This window comes from Jaculus jaculus, chromosome 5, assembly GCF_020740685.1.
Source record: "Jaculus jaculus isolate mJacJac1 chromosome 5, mJacJac1.mat.Y.cur, whole genome shotgun sequence".
Taxonomy (NCBI): Eukaryota; Metazoa; Chordata; class Mammalia; order Rodentia; family Dipodidae; genus Jaculus; species Jaculus jaculus.
Window position 1 is genome coordinate 120,472,566 of NC_059106.1, and position 18,219 is coordinate 120,490,784.

Below are 18,219 nucleotides of genomic sequence, written 5' to 3' on the forward strand. Positions count from 1 at the left end.
GGACTAGGGAATTGAACCCAGGTCATCAGGCTTTGCAAGCAAGTGCCTTTAACTGCTGAGCCATCTTGCCAGCTTATGTTCTAGTTTTGATTATTGTTTTTCCTTCCTGTAGCTTCTTGACTATGTTTATTCATTTCTTCAGTGCAAAGTATTCTGTCCAGTATTCTCTGTGGTGCTTATATATTCATATAGTTGGCTGTATGTGTTGTGGAAGCTCTTCTTTAACCTTATGTTATGGGGGATAATTTTGCTACATAGTATTTTGGATTGGCAGCCATGATGTTTCAATATTTAAAATACTGTATTCTAAGATCTTCTAGCTTTTAGAGTTTTCACTGAAAATTTTGTTGTAATTCTGAAGGGTTTGCCTTTGTAAGTGATGGTCTGTCTTTCTTTTTTTCCTCTTGCAGCTTTTAAATCTCTTCCTTCATTTTCTGTGATTAGTGTTTTAACTGTAATGTGATATGGGGAATTTCTTATCTGGTCCTGATTCACTTAGTGTTCTGTATGTCTGGATGGACCTCTCTTGCACAAAATTTGGAAAGTTTTCTGCCATAGATTTATTGGGGATATTCTCTATGCCTTTGACCTATAGTTCTTCTCTTCTTATGGGCCCATGATTCAACTTTTTTTCATTTTCTGTTCATATGCTGTTTTGAACTTGTCATTGATTTTTGGCCTCCTGATCTATTTCCTCTGCCTTGTTTTCAAACCCTGATATTCTGTCCTCCACTTGATCTATTCTGTTCATATTGTGTTCTTGGGAGCCTTTTAATAAAATTATTTTAGTGTTTCAAATATTTTATTTATTTATTTGAGAGAGAGAAAGAGGCAGATAGAGAGAGACTGGGCACACCAGGGCCTCTAGCCACTGCAAATGAACTCCAGACTCATGCACCACCTTGTGTATCTGGCTTACGTAAGTACTGGGTAATCCAATAGGTCCTTAGGCTTTACAGGCAAGTGCTTTAACCACTAAGCAATCACTCCAGCCCAGTTATCTCAGTTTTGATTTTCATTGGGTTTCACTTCAGCTTCTCTACCTCTTCATTGGTTTCATTTTCCTTTCATGATTTGACTTTCTCATTACATTTAGTTGGCTGTGCTTTTTTGAAGTTCATTCAGGCATTTGTGTTCTTTGAGTTCATTCAGGTATCCACTGAGTTCTTTTAGCTGATTATCTTACATTTCATCCAGCCATTTGTTCACGTCCTCTTTAAGTTTGTTGTTAATGCTTATTATAAATGCCTTTTGGAATTCTTTGTCTGGAGTTTCCTCTAAATGGTTCTCATTGGAGGCATCAACTATGGCGTTAGGCATCATTGGTAGGGGTTTCTTGTATTATTTGCTTTGCCCATATGGAGATAATAAAAAATTGCCTAGAATGCAGCAACAATGGCTCCACTGAGACCTTTATTGAAGGACCTGGTCCATCTTGCTCTAGGAGGTAGGAAGTGTTCAACATGTGGGTCTGGGCTGGGTTCAGATGTGAGCCTATGGTACTGTGGTACTTTGAATATATGCCCCCAGTAGACTCAGGTGCTTGTCTCCAGCTATCACTGGGATGGACCCTGGGGTCCAGCCCTAAGGTGTTACTAGGAGTGGATATGAATTCCAGGCCAAAAGGTGTGGAGAGCAGTTTGACCTCTGCCAGGGTCCTGCTGTTTGCTGCAGTTCCCTGCTTTCGCTGCCAGTTTTCTTCTTGTTTGTGGTGCTGGCTGCTTGGTGGTGTCTCTCTGCTTGGCTTTATGAATGGGAGCCAGCATTTTCCACCATTAATGTAACTTCCCATGTATTTGTAAGACTGAAATAAATCCTCCCATAAACTGTATCTGTTTGGAAGTTCATCCCAGCAACACAGAGCTGACTAATAGGTACCTGTGATTTTAGGTACTGAGGACCTGTGCAGGGCTCAGTGGGGCCTATTCCTTCTTGCTCCAGGTGCTGTACACACACGTCTGGGCTGTGTGTACAGGAGAACTGGACCAGTGCCAAGTGGCCTAGTATTCCTAGTGGTGGGCATAGCAGGTAGACTAAATATTTTCTACATTTTTAGGTCAAGCTTTATGTGAATGCTGGGGAGGATCAAACTCAGGTTGGCAGGCTTTGCAAGCAAGTGTCTTTAACCAGTGAGTACTCTTCACAGCTCCTAACTTTTTGTATCGACAATTTTCATACATGTATAAAATGTCTGTTGATCATAATCCCCTCTGTGTTACCTTCTCTTGTCCCCTCTCTCCTCCTTCCCTTCAATGAATACATTCTTCTAACTGGTCTCTATTCTACTTTGATATTTTACTGATTTTTTTTCAAACAGTGCTTTTTTTAGTTTTAACAATTTTTATTTAGGGCTGGAGAGATGGCTTAGCGGTTAAGCGCTTGCCTGTGAAGCCTAAGGACCCCGGTTTGAGGCTTGGTTCCCCAGGTCCCACGTTAGCCAGATGCACAAGGGGGCGCACGCGTCTGGAGTTCGTTTGCAGAGGCTGGAAGCCCTGGCACGCCCATTTTCTCTCTCTCCCTCTGTCTTTCTCTCTGTGTCTGTCACTCTCAAATAAATAAATAAATAAATAAAATTAAAAAAATTTTTATTTATTTAGTTATTTACTTACTCATGAGACAAAGAGAGAGAGAGAGAGAGAGAGAGAGAATGGTCACGTCAGACTCTAGCCCCTGCAAATGAGCTCCAGACGCATGTGACACGGTGTGTATCTGGCTTATGTGGGTGCTGAGAAATTGAACCTGGGTCCTTAGGCTTCACAGGCAACTGTCTTAACCACTAAGCCATCTCGTTGGACGTCAAACAGTATTTTAAAAAATCATTAATTTTAGAAAAGGAGATCTAATCTTCTCTAGAATTGATGTTGGAATACAAATGTGATTAGAAATATGGAAAATAGAAAAATTCATCACCAGGAGGTTAACTGAAAGACCCTACTTTAGTTTTCTGTGTGTGCATCTTTTTTTTTAATTTGAAAATAACTTTTCCCCAATATGCAAAATATTATTTTTTAAAAATGCCTTTCATGAAAGTTTTAGCACATGAACACACTGCAATTTGATCCCATTTCTGTCCTGTTACTCTCTGCTGTCTGCCTACCTCACCTCCATCCTCCTGAGAACTCTTCTCTTCCCAAGCAGTCCTTGTGTGTAGATGTCTCAGAACTGATGCTGCAATGGTTTAGAAACTGCAGGAGGTAACTTCAGATGAGAATCTGGTTCTCTGAACACTGAGAATAGTGTCTGTAGTTTCTGGAATGAATTTTGTGTTTCTGTTTTCAGGTCCCATCTTTCTCTTGGGATAGACTTCAGCCCAGCCCCAGATTAGGACTAATCTCAGGGAGACTTACTAATTTTTTTTAATATATAGGCTGATCTTCCTTATATTCTCAAAATTTCAGTTTTCTCTAAATTAGTCTTGCTAAAAAGGCGCATTATCAGGATAAGGGGTACTATAAATAAATTCTAAAAATTATAGCATCAAACTCATAAAAGTACTTCTGCCTTGGTCTACCAAGTGCTGAGTTTACATTCGTGAGCCACCATGTCTGGTCTCACTTATGCCAGGCAAACGTTCTACCCTTGAGTTATAGTCTTATTCCCAGTCTTTAGCTTCTGATGTTTTAAATATGCCATGACCAGACTCCTGAGATTAAGTAAACTCATTTTTGCAATTTTTATTTTGGTGTGGAGAGGAGCAAAGAGACTAGCTGGCTGCAAGCTTCAAAATTATGTGTCTAACAGAAAAGGCTATCAGAAGACAGATTTTTAGAATAGAAGTGCTCATGACCGTGGAGGTTGAATACCCAAAGTCATATCTCAACTAGCAGGGTAGAGACTGAAGCCTGAGTGGCCGACTTTCAATTCTGTATTCGTCAATACCTCTCTATATTTCCAGAGTAATATATATTTATTTGTCTGGAAAAACTTCAATTAGCACCAATTCCTTAAAGTAAAATATAAAAGCACCTATTATTCCTAAATTTTATTGATCAACTCTACCATCTAGAGGTAATAACTCATAGTTTTCTGTGTGTCATTTCAGGCATTTTCTATACACATGTGTTTGTGTGTATCCATGCAAGCATGTAGCAATTTGGGGGGGGGGGTATACCGGTAGCAGCATCCTATAGAGAGGTATCAGTGTCTCAGTGACACTTCTGAATTAGGGTAATTTGAATAAACTGTAGTTAATTACAATGAGCTTATCTACAGAGATAATGAGACAGGTCACATGGACTCAATTCTTTCTAAAGACATATGGTTAATGGTTCAAAATTGCTAAATATATTACAAATGTTAATTTTGTAAGACTTTACTAAAGTGCTCTTTGAAGCTGGACATTTATTTTATATTCTGATTTATTTATTTATTGGTTTTTTTTCAAGGCAGGGTCTCACTCTAGCCCTGGCTGACCTGGAACTCACTCTGTAGCTCCAAGCTGACCTTGTTTCTTTCTTTTTCTTTTTTATCCAGGCTGGCCTTTTTAACTTTTTTTTTTTTTTTTTTTTTTCTCATGAGTGAGAGAAACTGTTAAGAGTAGGACCTTTGGCATATTGACTGACAGCTGACAGACCTTGTCTTATGTTTGGCTGCTTTGAGAGAGAAGCTTTCAGCCAAGATACTCTTTTTTTTTGGCAACTGATTATACTGACCTCAAGGTAGTGTGGCTGCTTTGAATGTTCTATGAGAACTCTTATAGTACCACAGTTGTAAGGGACACTGCAAACAGAATTGCTGCTGAAGCCACAACTTTGCCTTCGCGGGCCTTGCTCCAGTCATTACTATTTCAGATAACTTACACAGCTACTGGCTTTGGTGAACCTGAGTTGACCTTGATCATCTTATAGCTATTCTCACTCATGATGTGATTGGTGTTTATGTGAGGCTGGTGATTAGTGGATCTAGAAGCTGTGTACTGTGGTGAAATTATAATCTATGCATGAGTGTAACAAATCCTTCTCCTGACTATTTAAGCATACTGTTTTCAACATAATATTTCAACATAAGCCCCCCCTCAAAGTCTTCTTTCAAGTGGTATCTTTGCCTACTTATGGTCTTTACCATAGTGTATTAGTTATCTTTTTGTTTCTGGGAAAAAATAAATCACAAAAATCAGTTTAAGGGAGTAAGTTTTTATTTCTGTTTACAGTTCCAGGTTTCAGTTCATCATCAGGGAAAACATAATGGCAGGAGCTTGAAACAGCTCATCACATTCAGGTCCCAGTAAAGAAGCAGATTGTGATGAATGCTGGTACTTAGCCAGCTCTTTCATTTTGCACAGTCCAAGATCTCAGCCCATAGTATGGCACCACCCATGGTGAGTGTGGGTCTTCCCATCTCAACTAGCCTAATCAAGGTAATCCTTCATAAGCATGCTCAGAGGCTAACCTAGTCTAGATAGACTCTTACAGATGATTCAAGTCAGCAATCAGTATAAACCATACCACATGGATAGAGAAGGTTGTGCTGGTTGCAAAAAATGCAGACAAGATCTTGGTGTTTCAGCAGCAGCAGGGACAACAGTACCTGAAGCCTTTCCATATAGTGGCCTTGAGTACAGTAGTTCAGGGAAGGTGAGATTTCCAAAATCCAAACTCATGAGCTCTGCCTGCTATACAGGTTCCAAGGGTTAAGAGCCAAGGGTCCTCACAGCTGAAGCTCAGGAATAGTGAAACTAGCTGCTGTTAAGGGAAAGGGTCTGCTGTTCAGAAGAGGTGGCAGAAAGAATGTAAGAGCCAAAGGAAAGGGAGGAGTGTTTGCAATGCTCTATTCCAGAAACAAGGTGCCCTTGATAATCATGACCTCACAGTCACTGACATAAGACTTGCATAATAGGAGGAAAAAATGATGACATCAAATCAGAAGAGACATTAGATGGAAAATAAGTATTTAAAGCAAGGAGGACTTAGGAGGGGGAGGGAAAAAAGGGTGGTGGAAGGGGATTATGATTATGATGTATTAGCTATGAATATGGGAGTTGTCCATGTAAGTTTTCTTTATAAAAGAGAAATTGTCCTGATACTTGCAGCTTGGAGGGGTGCAAATCTGCTGGCACTAATAACTCAGAGTGGTAAATCTCTTGCCTGAGCATCTGGAACTATAAGCTTCTGGCTTTGTCTTGATCTTGATAAAACCTTAGCATCAAGCTATTAGTCTCTGGATATTAACACCTGTAGCCACAATCTCTAGGTCTCAGGGTCTGGAGCTATATGTCCTGGGGTTTATCACCTCAACCCTGTATCCCTGTATTAGAGTCAGATTTTTATTTCTATGGCATAATACCTGACATAAATAAGAGAGTAAGGGGAAAAGAGATTTATTTTAGTGCTTGGTTTTGTTGATTCTGGGCCTGTGTTGAGGAAGAATATTATGTTTGTAGGAGCATATAGCAGAGGCTACTCATCTGATGTCAAGTAGGAAGGGGAGAGAGAAGAGAGAGAGAGAGAGTGAGAGCGAGCCAGGACAAGATACAGTCTCCAAGGACACATCGCTATTTACACCAACTAGATTCCATCCCTGAAGTTGCAGGACATCCAGAAACAATGTGGCCAACTGGGAATAAAGTCTTTAAAACATCTACCTTTTGAGGAATACTGCATATCCAAGCATCAACAAGTCTATGGGCCCTGAATATCAAGCTCAGGGCTGCTAACACTAAGTGGGGTACTCTTTGCTTCTTTCAAATTTCTATCCAAATAGAGAAAAAGAACCTCAATCAGCCATTTGTTCTATCTTGGAGTCCCAAAGGATAGAGCAGGAAACTGTAGCTGGGGGCTCAGGGATGTTAGCAACTCTGTCTGGAGAAATATGGGGAACAGAGTGTCTCCTGGAATGATGGGAGGGTCTAGTAGAATAGAATGCTGCTTGCTACCTGAGAGGCACATCCTGCCTGAAGCAGCCTTGCTGTGAAAACCAGGCTAATAAATGCTTCCCCTTCTGCAGGACACCAGTGGCTCAGTTGAACAGGAAGCTTGAATGTATGGAGGGGAATGTGGGGTGCAGAAGATAAAGAATGGACCTCTAGGGAATATGATATTTTGTAGCTTGGTTTTTAAGTTTAACAATTTACCATAGGTTTATAGATGTAAAGGTGGTTCAACTTATGGTTTTAGAAGTTTACAGTGGTACAATTGGTACATATTTGGGATAAAACATATTTTGAGTTTTGAAACTTGATCTTTCCTTTGGCTACTGATGTATGGAACAATGCTGAATGGTAGCAGTGACCCCAGCTCCCAGTCAGAAAATAAGGGTTCTAGTGTTTGAATACCCATATTCAATAAATTCTACACAATATAGAATGCTTTATTACAAAATAGGTTAGGTAACTTTGCCTACCTGTGGGCTCATGAAAGTGTTCTGAGTACATTTATGGTTGCTAGGGTATTGTAAGGGTTAATTCCTATTGTTGATTTGATTATATGATAAAAAGCTAACTAAGGCACACTTTTGTGCATGTGTTGAGGGTATTTCCAGAGAGGATTAACTATCCTGACAGTAGTAGTGCTTTGAATGTGGGCAGCACCTTCCCAGGGACTGGGTTCTGGGACTGAATAAAAGGAGAAAGCCACCTGAGCACCAGCATCCACCTCTCTGCTTCTGGTTCAAAAGCAGTGTGAGGCAGTCCCATGCTCCTGCTCCATGCCTGCTGCCATGCGTGCCCCACCATGGTGGACTACGCCCTACGAAACCATGAACCAAAGTTACTCCTTCTTCCCTCAAGCTGCTTTTTGTCAGGTATTTGGATACAGCAATAAGGAAAGTAGCTAGTACAGCTATGATGTTAAGTTAGGGGTATTAAATACATTTTCAGTTTAGGGTTAAGCAATACAAAATCCCATCATTAGTTGAATACCAACTGTGGTTTAATTTAAAAAATAAATTAAGTATGATTGGTTTAATTCTGCCATGCACTGTTTATCTAGTTGTCTACTACAAACATTTGGATTAATTCTAGTTTTTAAATATAATACCTAACAGTGACACAAGAAATCTTTTTTTTTTCTGACATGTGTAGATGTAGTGTGTGTGTGTGTGTGTGTGCTGTTTATGCATGTGTGTGTGCCCTATGCACATACATGCAGACACCAGAGTAGAGTGTCTGATGGCCCTTTATGTTGCTCTTCTGTCTTGTTTCCTTGAGGCAATCTTTACTGAACCTGGAGCTGCCTCTTTTTTTTTTTTTTTTTGGCCAGACTTACTGACCATTGAGTATTAGCAATTTTCCATTGTCCATCCCTGATAGGACTAGGGTTACAAGCATGTGTAGCCATGTCTAGCTTCTCATATAGGTGCTAGAGGTCAAACTCAGGACCTCTCAAACCCTCATACTTGTACGGCTAGCACTTTTACCTGCTGAGACTTCTCCCCAATTCTCTACAATGAACCTTCTTGTAGATAAAGTTTCTTGTAGCATTAATAGTCTTCCAGTAAAATTAAATCGAAGTAAATTATTTATTTGAAGATGTGTATTTTAATGGCAATAAATATTATCAGATTACCAAACCCTTTAATCTACTAACAACTTTCTGATCTAGCATCATTCAACATTGAATCATTTATATCCTTACCATTCTAATAGATAACCATGCATCTATTGTATTTCTTTTACTGTGAGTTAAGTTAGCCATTCTAGAATGTACATAGGCCATTTTCTTCTTCTTTGTTTTTTAAAGTTTTATTTCAGAGAGACACACACACGCAGAGAGAGAATCAGAGGGAAAGGAGAGAGAGAACTGATGTGCCAGGGCCTCAGCCACTGAATTCGAACTCCAGACACTTGCACCAGTTAGTGGGCATGTGCAACCCTGCACTTGTCTCATCCTTGTATGTCTGGCTTATATGGGATCTGAAAAGAGATCGAACATGTGTCCTTAGGCTTCACAGACAAGCACCTTAATGGCTAAGTTATCTCTCCAGCCCTCATAGACCATTTTAATTGTGTCTCTATGTGGTGCTTGAAATAGACTTCTTGGTTTTCTTTCAAATTAATTTTTACATGGGAACATGATATGAACCCAGCTTAATTTTGCCAAATGGCTAGTTGATTGTGATAGCAGTGTTGATGAAGCCATCTTTTATCATGGATTTACAGTATCTCTTTTAACATTACACATGCTTTCATATGGACATAATTTGCTATTGAGCTTTTGAGCCATCTTGCAGCTCTGTCTAGTCCTGAATCAATGATATGTTGTTTCCATTAGTGTAACTTTATATTTTGCTAACTGATCTTAGTCTTACCTATCATTTACAATATTTTTCTCATTTTCCATGATTTTTAAAAGTGTTTCTTTTTCATAAACTGGAAAACCATCACAACTTGTTCTGATGTTCTTTTGAAATTTTGACTGATTTTTGAAATTATTTTTGGCAGAGACAGGTACAAGAATATTAATAGCAGCATTGTATATAAAGGCTAAAAACATCAGATCTTGCCATACTACTAATAAAATGATGTTTTAAAATATATATAAGTGCGCTGAGGAAAAAGATGTTTTGGTATTTTCTGTAGCACCAGGAGGATTCTTCCAAGATTAATATAAAGAAAAAGAATATATGACAGAGGATGACTATGTTGTGTTTGTATCTCTATGTGTCAATAACATGAAATACTATGAATACATATACAGATAGTAAAAATGAAAAAAAAAAAAAAACCTAAGTGGAATGGCAAGAGCATAATATAGGATTTTCGTTGCTCACAGTAACTGAGAGAGAGGATACAGCCAAGGGAGGGGTACACATATGTTCTTTCACCTCTCCTGAGACTGATTTTCTAGAGATAGGATATAAGAGACTTAGCTCTATCATGTTCTTTGTACTCATCAGTATGTCTTAGATGTTGGTAATTATTTTTAATTAAAAAGTCGACTGAGGACAAAACTCATACATAAAATAAGGAGGTATCTTCACTCTCAGATGAGGGATGTTATATTTCATTAGTTTCTATTATCTGTGACTCCTTTTAGCACAGTAAATTTATCATTTGCCTTACCACATTGTGTCAATATTTAAATATTTATGTAATTACATACTTATAAAACTACATACCACCAAGCATCTTTAGAAGTCAAAAGATGAGAAAGGCTCATTTACTCAGGAAGGAAAACAAGCCCTTTGAACCACTCAGGAAAAATACCTGTCCTCTCTTTAATGCTACTTGGATATTTGTCCATCCTTGTTGCTGCTTGAGGCTGACCTATTGTCTGAAATGGTTTAAAGTATTGGTTTCTTACCATTCACGCTGTTGAAATTTGGGTTTGGATGGTTCCTTGTTCTGGGTATGTCTTGTACACTGCAGGATGGTGGTAGTATCCCTGGCCCTCTTAAATACTGGTGAAAAACTGTGGGGGGTTGAATGTGGAATGTCCTCCATAAACTCATGTGTTTTGAATGCTTAGTCCCCAGATGGTGACAGTTTGGGTGGTGAAGCCTTGCTGGAGGAGATATGTTGCTAGGAGTGGGCTTTGGGGTGTTATAGATAGCTTCCTCATTGCCAGAGCTCAGCTCATTCTCTTGTTGCTGCCTTCTAGCTGTGGTGGCAGGACATGATATCCAGCCTCTGTTTCATCATCCTTTCCCTGCCATGCTGAAACTTCCTCTCCAGACTATAAGCCAAAATAAACCCTTCCCTCCAACTGGTTGATTTTGTTCAGGTGTTTTGTTGCAGTGACATACCTACAAGAAAGGCAAATTATTTCCAGATGTTCTCCAGTGGCCCTTTTGGGTAGGCCAATTGCTCCTTGTAGAGAAACACTGGTCTCAAATATTGGCTTTACTAAGAGGAAGGGTTACACGTTCACCTGGGTAGGAACATAGATGTTCCTTGTGTATCCATGGGACATAGTGTGAGCAACATGTGAAGTGGGTTATATTTCAGTGGCCAACTTGACACTACCATCTGCCATACTTGCTTGCTGCTGACCTACTGTGTGGTGGTTCTTCTCTCCTCTGGGAATCAATCTTTCCATCTTAAAAAATAACTTGAAGCTGGGCGTGGTGGTGCATGCCTTTAATCCCAGTACTTGGGAGGCAGAGTTAGGAGGATTGCCATGAGTTTGAGGCCACCCTGAGATTACATAGTAAATTCCAGGTCAGCCTGAGATAGAGTGAAACCCTACCTTGAAAAAAGAAAACAAAACAAAATGAAAAAGCAAAGAACTTGATTTTGGATCCATGAATTTCACAGAGCTTGCCAGAGTGGTACAAGGGATGCTAAAAGATAAAGAGCCAGAGAGGAAAATGACACCCATTTTACTCTCCCAAAGAAGCTTCAAATTTATTGGTTTTATACTTTGGGTTTTCAAATAAGTGTTGCAACAATGTGACAATGCATAGTGTTCTAATGATGCTATTCTGTGACAGGTATTGTGTGGAACACTAAAGGTAAGGACCATTTCTAAAATGAGAGTGGATGGGGCTGTCAATCTAAAGGAATTAGAAATCTTGAAGGAAGCAGTTAGCCATAGGGCAGGAAACTTGATTGACATTTGACCTGATGGGCCTGGATTCCAAGGACCTGAGGAGCCATGCAATACTTCTGCCATTGCAGGTGAGCTGCTGGTGGTATATGGTAAGGACCAAGTCCAGATTACTTTGATTTTCACCCAAAGCAGCAGCAAGCTCTAGCTGCAGGGCAAGAAGTATGGAATCCTTTAGCCTTTTATGAAGGATTTGAAATTATTTTTGGTACAAAAGGGGCAAGGATGGATCTTGTACAAACAAGAAGAGTTGTGGCCCATCCTAGTCATATTAAGGGTTTTATCAATGGTTGAATGAGGAAACAGCTGTGACCAGTGGAGATGGCATTAAGGAACATATTATATAGCTACTTTTCATGGACTTTTTTCCTCCTAGATTGAGAATATGTACAGGAATACCTTCAGGGAAGCCCATGGAAGATAGCAAGGCAGAAGATAGCAGGGCTCTTCTAAACATGAATGAAGAAAGGGCGCTGTCAGGGTTCTCCACAGGCGTGATATCTTGATGGAGGGCAGGTCTACACAGTAGTTCACCTAGGTCAAAAGCGCATGGCCTGGTCAAGGTAGCATGGAGTGAGTAGGCTATTTTCCTGCTTCCTAGCTCCTTCCAGCTCCATGGTCTGGGTTCCCTATGCCAGACTGTGTGTAGGCAGGCACAGCAGCTTGGAATGAGTAGGCCACATCCCTGTTTCCAGATCCTCTCAGCTCCCTGGTCCAGGTACACTGCATGGGAGGGTATATGGGCAGGCATGGCAAGGGGTGAATAGGCCAGATCCTTATTATCTGGTTACTCCAAGTTCCCTGGTCCTGGTAGGTCCCACTGTGCCTTGCTTGGGGAGGTCTGGTCCTTGTGTGCACTGTGGAATCAGGCCTTTTGTCTGGTATCTTGACTGGCCACTGGGTACAAACATTCCTGTTCATCTGAGTCAGAGAGTGCATGGGCCAAAGGACAAAAACTTGCTTCCTCCTTAATAAAATAAACAGTCTCCCTAAAATGGGTAGACAACAATGCAAAGAAAAGCCAACAAAAGGCAGAAAACTGAGAGATCTTCACCAAGGATGGCTAGTCCAACAATGGAAACCTTTAATGAAATCATAGAGAAATCAACAGAAATTCATTCTCAAAATGGAAACACAACAATCAATGAAACCCCAATCAAAAGAATTGCTGAACTGGAAGCAAACTATCAAAGACCCAACAACTATACCAATGAAATTGAATAGAATCATCTCTTAGAGCATTTATCTTTTGGTAATAGGCTTAAATTCATTGAAGAAAAAGTTAGACCCCTCAAAAGAGATATGAATGAATTGAAGGTGAGTAATGAAATGGAAGATCTTAACAACCAGTTTATTAAGCTTAATGAAGACTTGATCATATGCAAGAATGAATTCCAGAAAGCATCAAAATAATCTGAACTCAAACTGAAATCATACCTCAAAAAAGAGATGGACATGATGTAAAATAACACATCATAAAAAAAATCAAACTGAAATTATAAAAAAAACCTCTCTAGAACCCCTCACCAACAGAGTTACTCATGTGGGAGACATAACTGCTAACCTGGAAGACAAGACAGAAAAAATTGATCGGGAGGCCAAAAACTTTGCTAAGCTTAAAAAATTAAGTGAACAGGATATGAAAGAACCGTGGGATACCCTAAAACAGACAAATATCCAGGTAATGGGTATACCAGAAGGAGAGGAAATCCAGGCCATAGGCTTAGAGACCATATTCAATAAAATTATCAAAGAAAATTTTCTGAATTGCTCAATGAAAACAAAGAGAGGGTGTTAAAATCAGCAAGAGAGAGACAATTGACAATACACAAAGGAAATCCAATCAGAATTACATCAGATTTCTCAATCGAAACCTTGAAAGCCAGAAAGACCTGGAATGGAACACTTCAAAGTCTGAAAAACTATGGCTCCCAACCCAAGTTATGCTACTCAGCAAAAGTATCCCTCATAATAGATGGTGAAAGAAAAACTTTCCATGAAAAAAGTCAACTTTGTGAGCATATGAACACAAAGCCAAGCCTACAGAGAATACTTGAAGGAATACTCCACACAGAACAGTCAAATAACCAATCTCAAGAGCCAACAACAGGAAGATCACAATAACCAAAAATAGACCAGGATCAACTTGGTATAAAACATAAGAAAGCACCAAACTCCATAAACACCTCATCATGACAGGGATTAATTCAAACCTCACAGTAATATCATTAAATATTAATGGTCTTAACTCACCCATCAAAAGACACAGGTTTTCAATGTGTATCAAAAAATTGGATCCTTCTATCTGCTGTCTTCAAGAAACCCACTTCACCACTAGAGATAGACACCTCCTCAGGGTTAAAGGATGGAAATTGATATTCCAAGCAAATGTAAATAAAAGGCAAGTGGGTATATTAATATCTGATAAAATAGACTTCAAACAAAAAGCAATCAAAAAGGACAAAGAAGGCCACTTCTTACTCATCAAGCGAATGATCCAACATGAGCACATCACAATCACAAATCTATATGTGCCAAACAGAGGTGCACAGGAGTTTGTAAGACAAAATCTACTTGACAACAAAATAGACATAAACACCAACACCATCATATTGAGAGACTTCACTACTCCACTATCATCAATAGACAGATCATCCAAGCAGAAAATCAACTCAGAAATAGTAGAGCTCAAAACATCATAGATCAACTAGAAATAATGGACATTTACAACTTTCTACCACATTTCTACAGAATATACATTCTTCTCAGCAGCCAAACCTTCTCCAAAATTGACCATATATTAGGCCATAAAGCATGCCTCCATAAATTCAGAAAAACAAAAGTAACTTCATGCATCATGTCAGATCACAATGCTTTAAATAGCTAGAAATTCACAACAAGAAATCCACCAGCTCCTGGAGACTAAAAACACACTTTTAAATAATGAATGGGTCATAAGAGAAATCAAAATAGAATTTGTAAAATTTCTAGATTTGAATGATAATGAAAATACAACCTACCAAAACTTATGGGTCACAATGAAGGCAGTCCTAATGGTAAAATTCATAGTGCTAAATGCCTTCATTATAAAGACAGAGAGATCCCAAATCAATAACCAAACTGTCCACACCTAAAGGCACTGGAAAAACAAGAAGAATGAAACCCAAAGAGCTCCAGACAGAAAGAAATAATTAAGATTAGAGCAGAAAATATTGAATTGGAAACTAAGAATACAGTTTTAAAAATTGATGAAATCGAGACTTCCGGTCAAGATGGCAACCGCCTAGCTGCACTACAAACAACAAGGGGAAAAAAAGGTAAGTATTCAAGGGAAATTAGGAACTTTTTGAACAGGGAGGGCACAGATCCGGGAAAAGAGGGAAGCACACACCCCCGCGACCCACGCCCCGCCACCCCGCCCGCCGCGAATCGCAGCATTGGGCTCGGCCCGGCGCCTCAGCGGCCTGGCGCCCCGTGCGCACCAAGCCCCACATGCCCCGGGACCCGCGTGCACCCACAACCCCTAGGCCCCACGCCTACGCAGCCCCCGCCGCCCCAAGCGTGCCCCTCCCCCCCAGCGCACCCCACGCACCCTATCCACACGCAGAGGCACAGCCCGAGCGAACCGAAGCTTCCCGCGCCCCGGGTGACCAGGCCTGCCCCACGCCCCACCCCCACGCGCCTCAAGACACCCCCCCCGCCCCAACCCCCGCGCGCCCCCCCCCCCCGCGCCCCACGTTCCCTATCCACACTCAGCAGGCGCGCCCCAAGTGCCCCACGCCCCGGGCGCCCAGGCGTGCCCCGCACCCCTGCGCCCCGAGACCCCCACGCCCCACCCCCACGCGCCTCGAGCCCCCCCCCGTGAGCCCCACCCCCGCCCCCGCTTCCCCCGCGCGCCCAACGCTCCCTACCCACATGCAGCAGGCGCTCTCCAAGTGCCCCTGAGCGTCCCGCACCCCGGGCGCCCAGGTGTGCCCCGCACCCCCCGCGTGCCCCGAGCCCCCGTGCCCCACCCCCGCGCTCCTCGAGCCCCCCGCCCCCCCGTGCACCCCACCCCCGCTGAGCGTCCATAGTGCCCTGCGGTGTCCTGCAGCATCCCCCAGCGTCCCACGCTCTATCTTACCTCAGCGTGCTCCACACCCCCTGCAACACCCGCGACCCCTTGACCCCTCCCCCGCGCGACCCGCCCGCGAGTCCAGAGCACCCCGCGGCTTCCCACAGCGTCCTGCGACCCCCCCGCGCCCACCCGAGCGCCCCGCGCTACTAGCCGTCCACCCTCCCCACGTGCTCTGCGCCCTGCCCCCCCCGCGCCCCGCCCCGGCGCCTCCTGCCCCCCAACCCGCACGCCCCTCGTCCCCCTGCCGCAGGCAGCCCAGGCACCCCCATAGTCCAGAGCGCATCCCTGCGTGCCCAGGCGTGCCCCGTGGCCCCTGTGCCCACCCCCACGCGTCCTGCGCCCCGGAGTGCCTGAGTGTACCCCGCCCCCCGTCCACGTCCCGCACCCCACGCACGACCCCCTCAACCCCCCCCGCAAGCCCCGCCCCCCCCTGCACATCCAGAGCACCCTGCGGCATCCCTTGGCACCCCCTTCCCCCACGCGCACCCTGCGCCCCCTGTGCACCCCGCGCACCCCCCACGTGCCCTATGCCCCTAGCCCCGCAAGCTCCTCCACGCCCCCCTGCACACCCCATGACCCCCTGTGCGCCCTGCGCTCCCCCCCCCCGTGCCCCGCACCCTGCCGCGCCCCGCACACCCCCCCTGCATGCGCAACCCCCCACACCAACAGCGCGCCCCTCGCCCCCTAACTAATCAGAGCACCCCACCCCCCCCCGCCCCTCCAGGGCACCCCACCCCGCGCCCCCTGAGCCCTGGCACCTACCGCACACCCCACCCTGATTGCCCGGTGCCCCGGTGCACCCCGAACCCCCCCGCCGCGTGCTCCACTTGCTCCATACACACCATCACACCCTGCGCCCCCTTCTGCCCACCTGCCCACGCACCCTCTGCACATCCAGCATGGCTGTGCTCTAATCGGGCACCCACCAGTCACGCCTGCCAGCCTGCTGCACTGAAGCTGAGACCTCCTACCCTGCCCTTGTTCACTGATCCTGCGAGTAGACCAGCCACGTGGTGCTTGGTTCACAGGCCTGTGGGGGCCACCCCTGTCGTGAATAGGTGGCTGCCAGATCCCCTGCTGCTGTGCTGACATCACTTGTCACCAGTCAGCTTCTGCTGTGTCCTGATTCCGTACCCACATCATCTGCCTCTGCACTACAATTGCACGTGCAGCAGGCCCACCCCACAGCAAGAGCCACATAAGTCCACACTGAGTCACTAGCGCCAGCGCAGCTGCCATCCCCTACCTGTACATTGCCACCCAGCCCCCACTCCCCTGAGGCGGAAGAGCACAGACTGTCTACAGACCCCAGTGTACCCAGCCAGAATCTAGGCACCTTCAGGGCTTGCTACCTCAGTCCCCTTTCAAGCTCAAAGGCAGGCAGCTTAGGTGCATTACTGGGTGAGAATTCAGGCAACTTTGGTGCCCCTGCCAGGCTATAGGTAGGTGGCTTTAGCAAGACTGAGCAAAAACCCAGGCTGCTTACAACTGCTCCAGGCTGCCTTGGATTCGCATTAAGCTAGATCCCAGGCTGCTCCACCCACCTACCTGCCCATACACTGACATGGGTAGACCACAGCACAAAAGAAATAACACGAAAAATAAAATGGAAGAAAATCCAGACAGATCACCCAGTCCAACAAGGATCACAACTAACCAAAACATAGAAGAGTGTTTAGGATCAGAACATCAAGTGGAAGCAATGAACAATGCAACCCTGACCAAACTACTACTAGAACTGACAGGAAAGCTACAAAGGATAGATAATCGTATGGATGCTACCATCACTAAGCTAGAGCAATATGATAAGACACTGGAAGGAATTCAAAGAGAGCTAACAGAGTTGAGGGAGAGTGAAAAAAAAGAGGACCTTAAAAATCAGCTGACCACACTAAATGAAAACACAATGAAATGCAAGGATGAATTCCAAGAATCATCAAGAAAATCAGAAAATGAGGTGAAAAGGGAGCTGGACAAAGTAATGGAAGTGATACATAGGAAAGTAGTAGAAAATGCAAACTTAATTGAACAAGTCCAAAACTCACTAGAGGCTCTCAAGAATAGAGTCAGCGAAGTGGAAGATAGAAATTCTGATCTGGAAGACAGGATGGAAGAAACAGTTCGAGAGTCCAAAAATTTCAGTAAGTTCAAAAGTTCCTATGAACAGAACATGAGAGAATTGTGGGATACACTTAAACGTCCTAATATCAGAATCATTGGAATACCAGAAGGAGAAGAATTTCAGACCAAAGGCATGGAGAACTTATTTAACACAATAATTGAAGAAAACTTCCCCTGCCTCTTAAAAGAAAGGCCCATCAAGATTCAAGAAGCAAACAGAACTCCTAACTGACTAGACCAAAGGAGAAACTCCCCAAGGCATATTATCATTAAGACTCTAAACATTGACACCAAGGAAAAAATCCTAAAAGCAGCTAGGGAAAAACAACACACCACTTTCAAAGGAAACCCCATCAGAATTACTTCAGACTTCTCAATGGAAACCCTGAAAGCTAGAAGGGCCTGGAATGAAACTCTCCAAACTCTAAGAAACTATGGCTTTCAACCCAAACTACTCTACCCGGCAAAAGTCTCCCTTATAATAGATGGTGAAAGGAA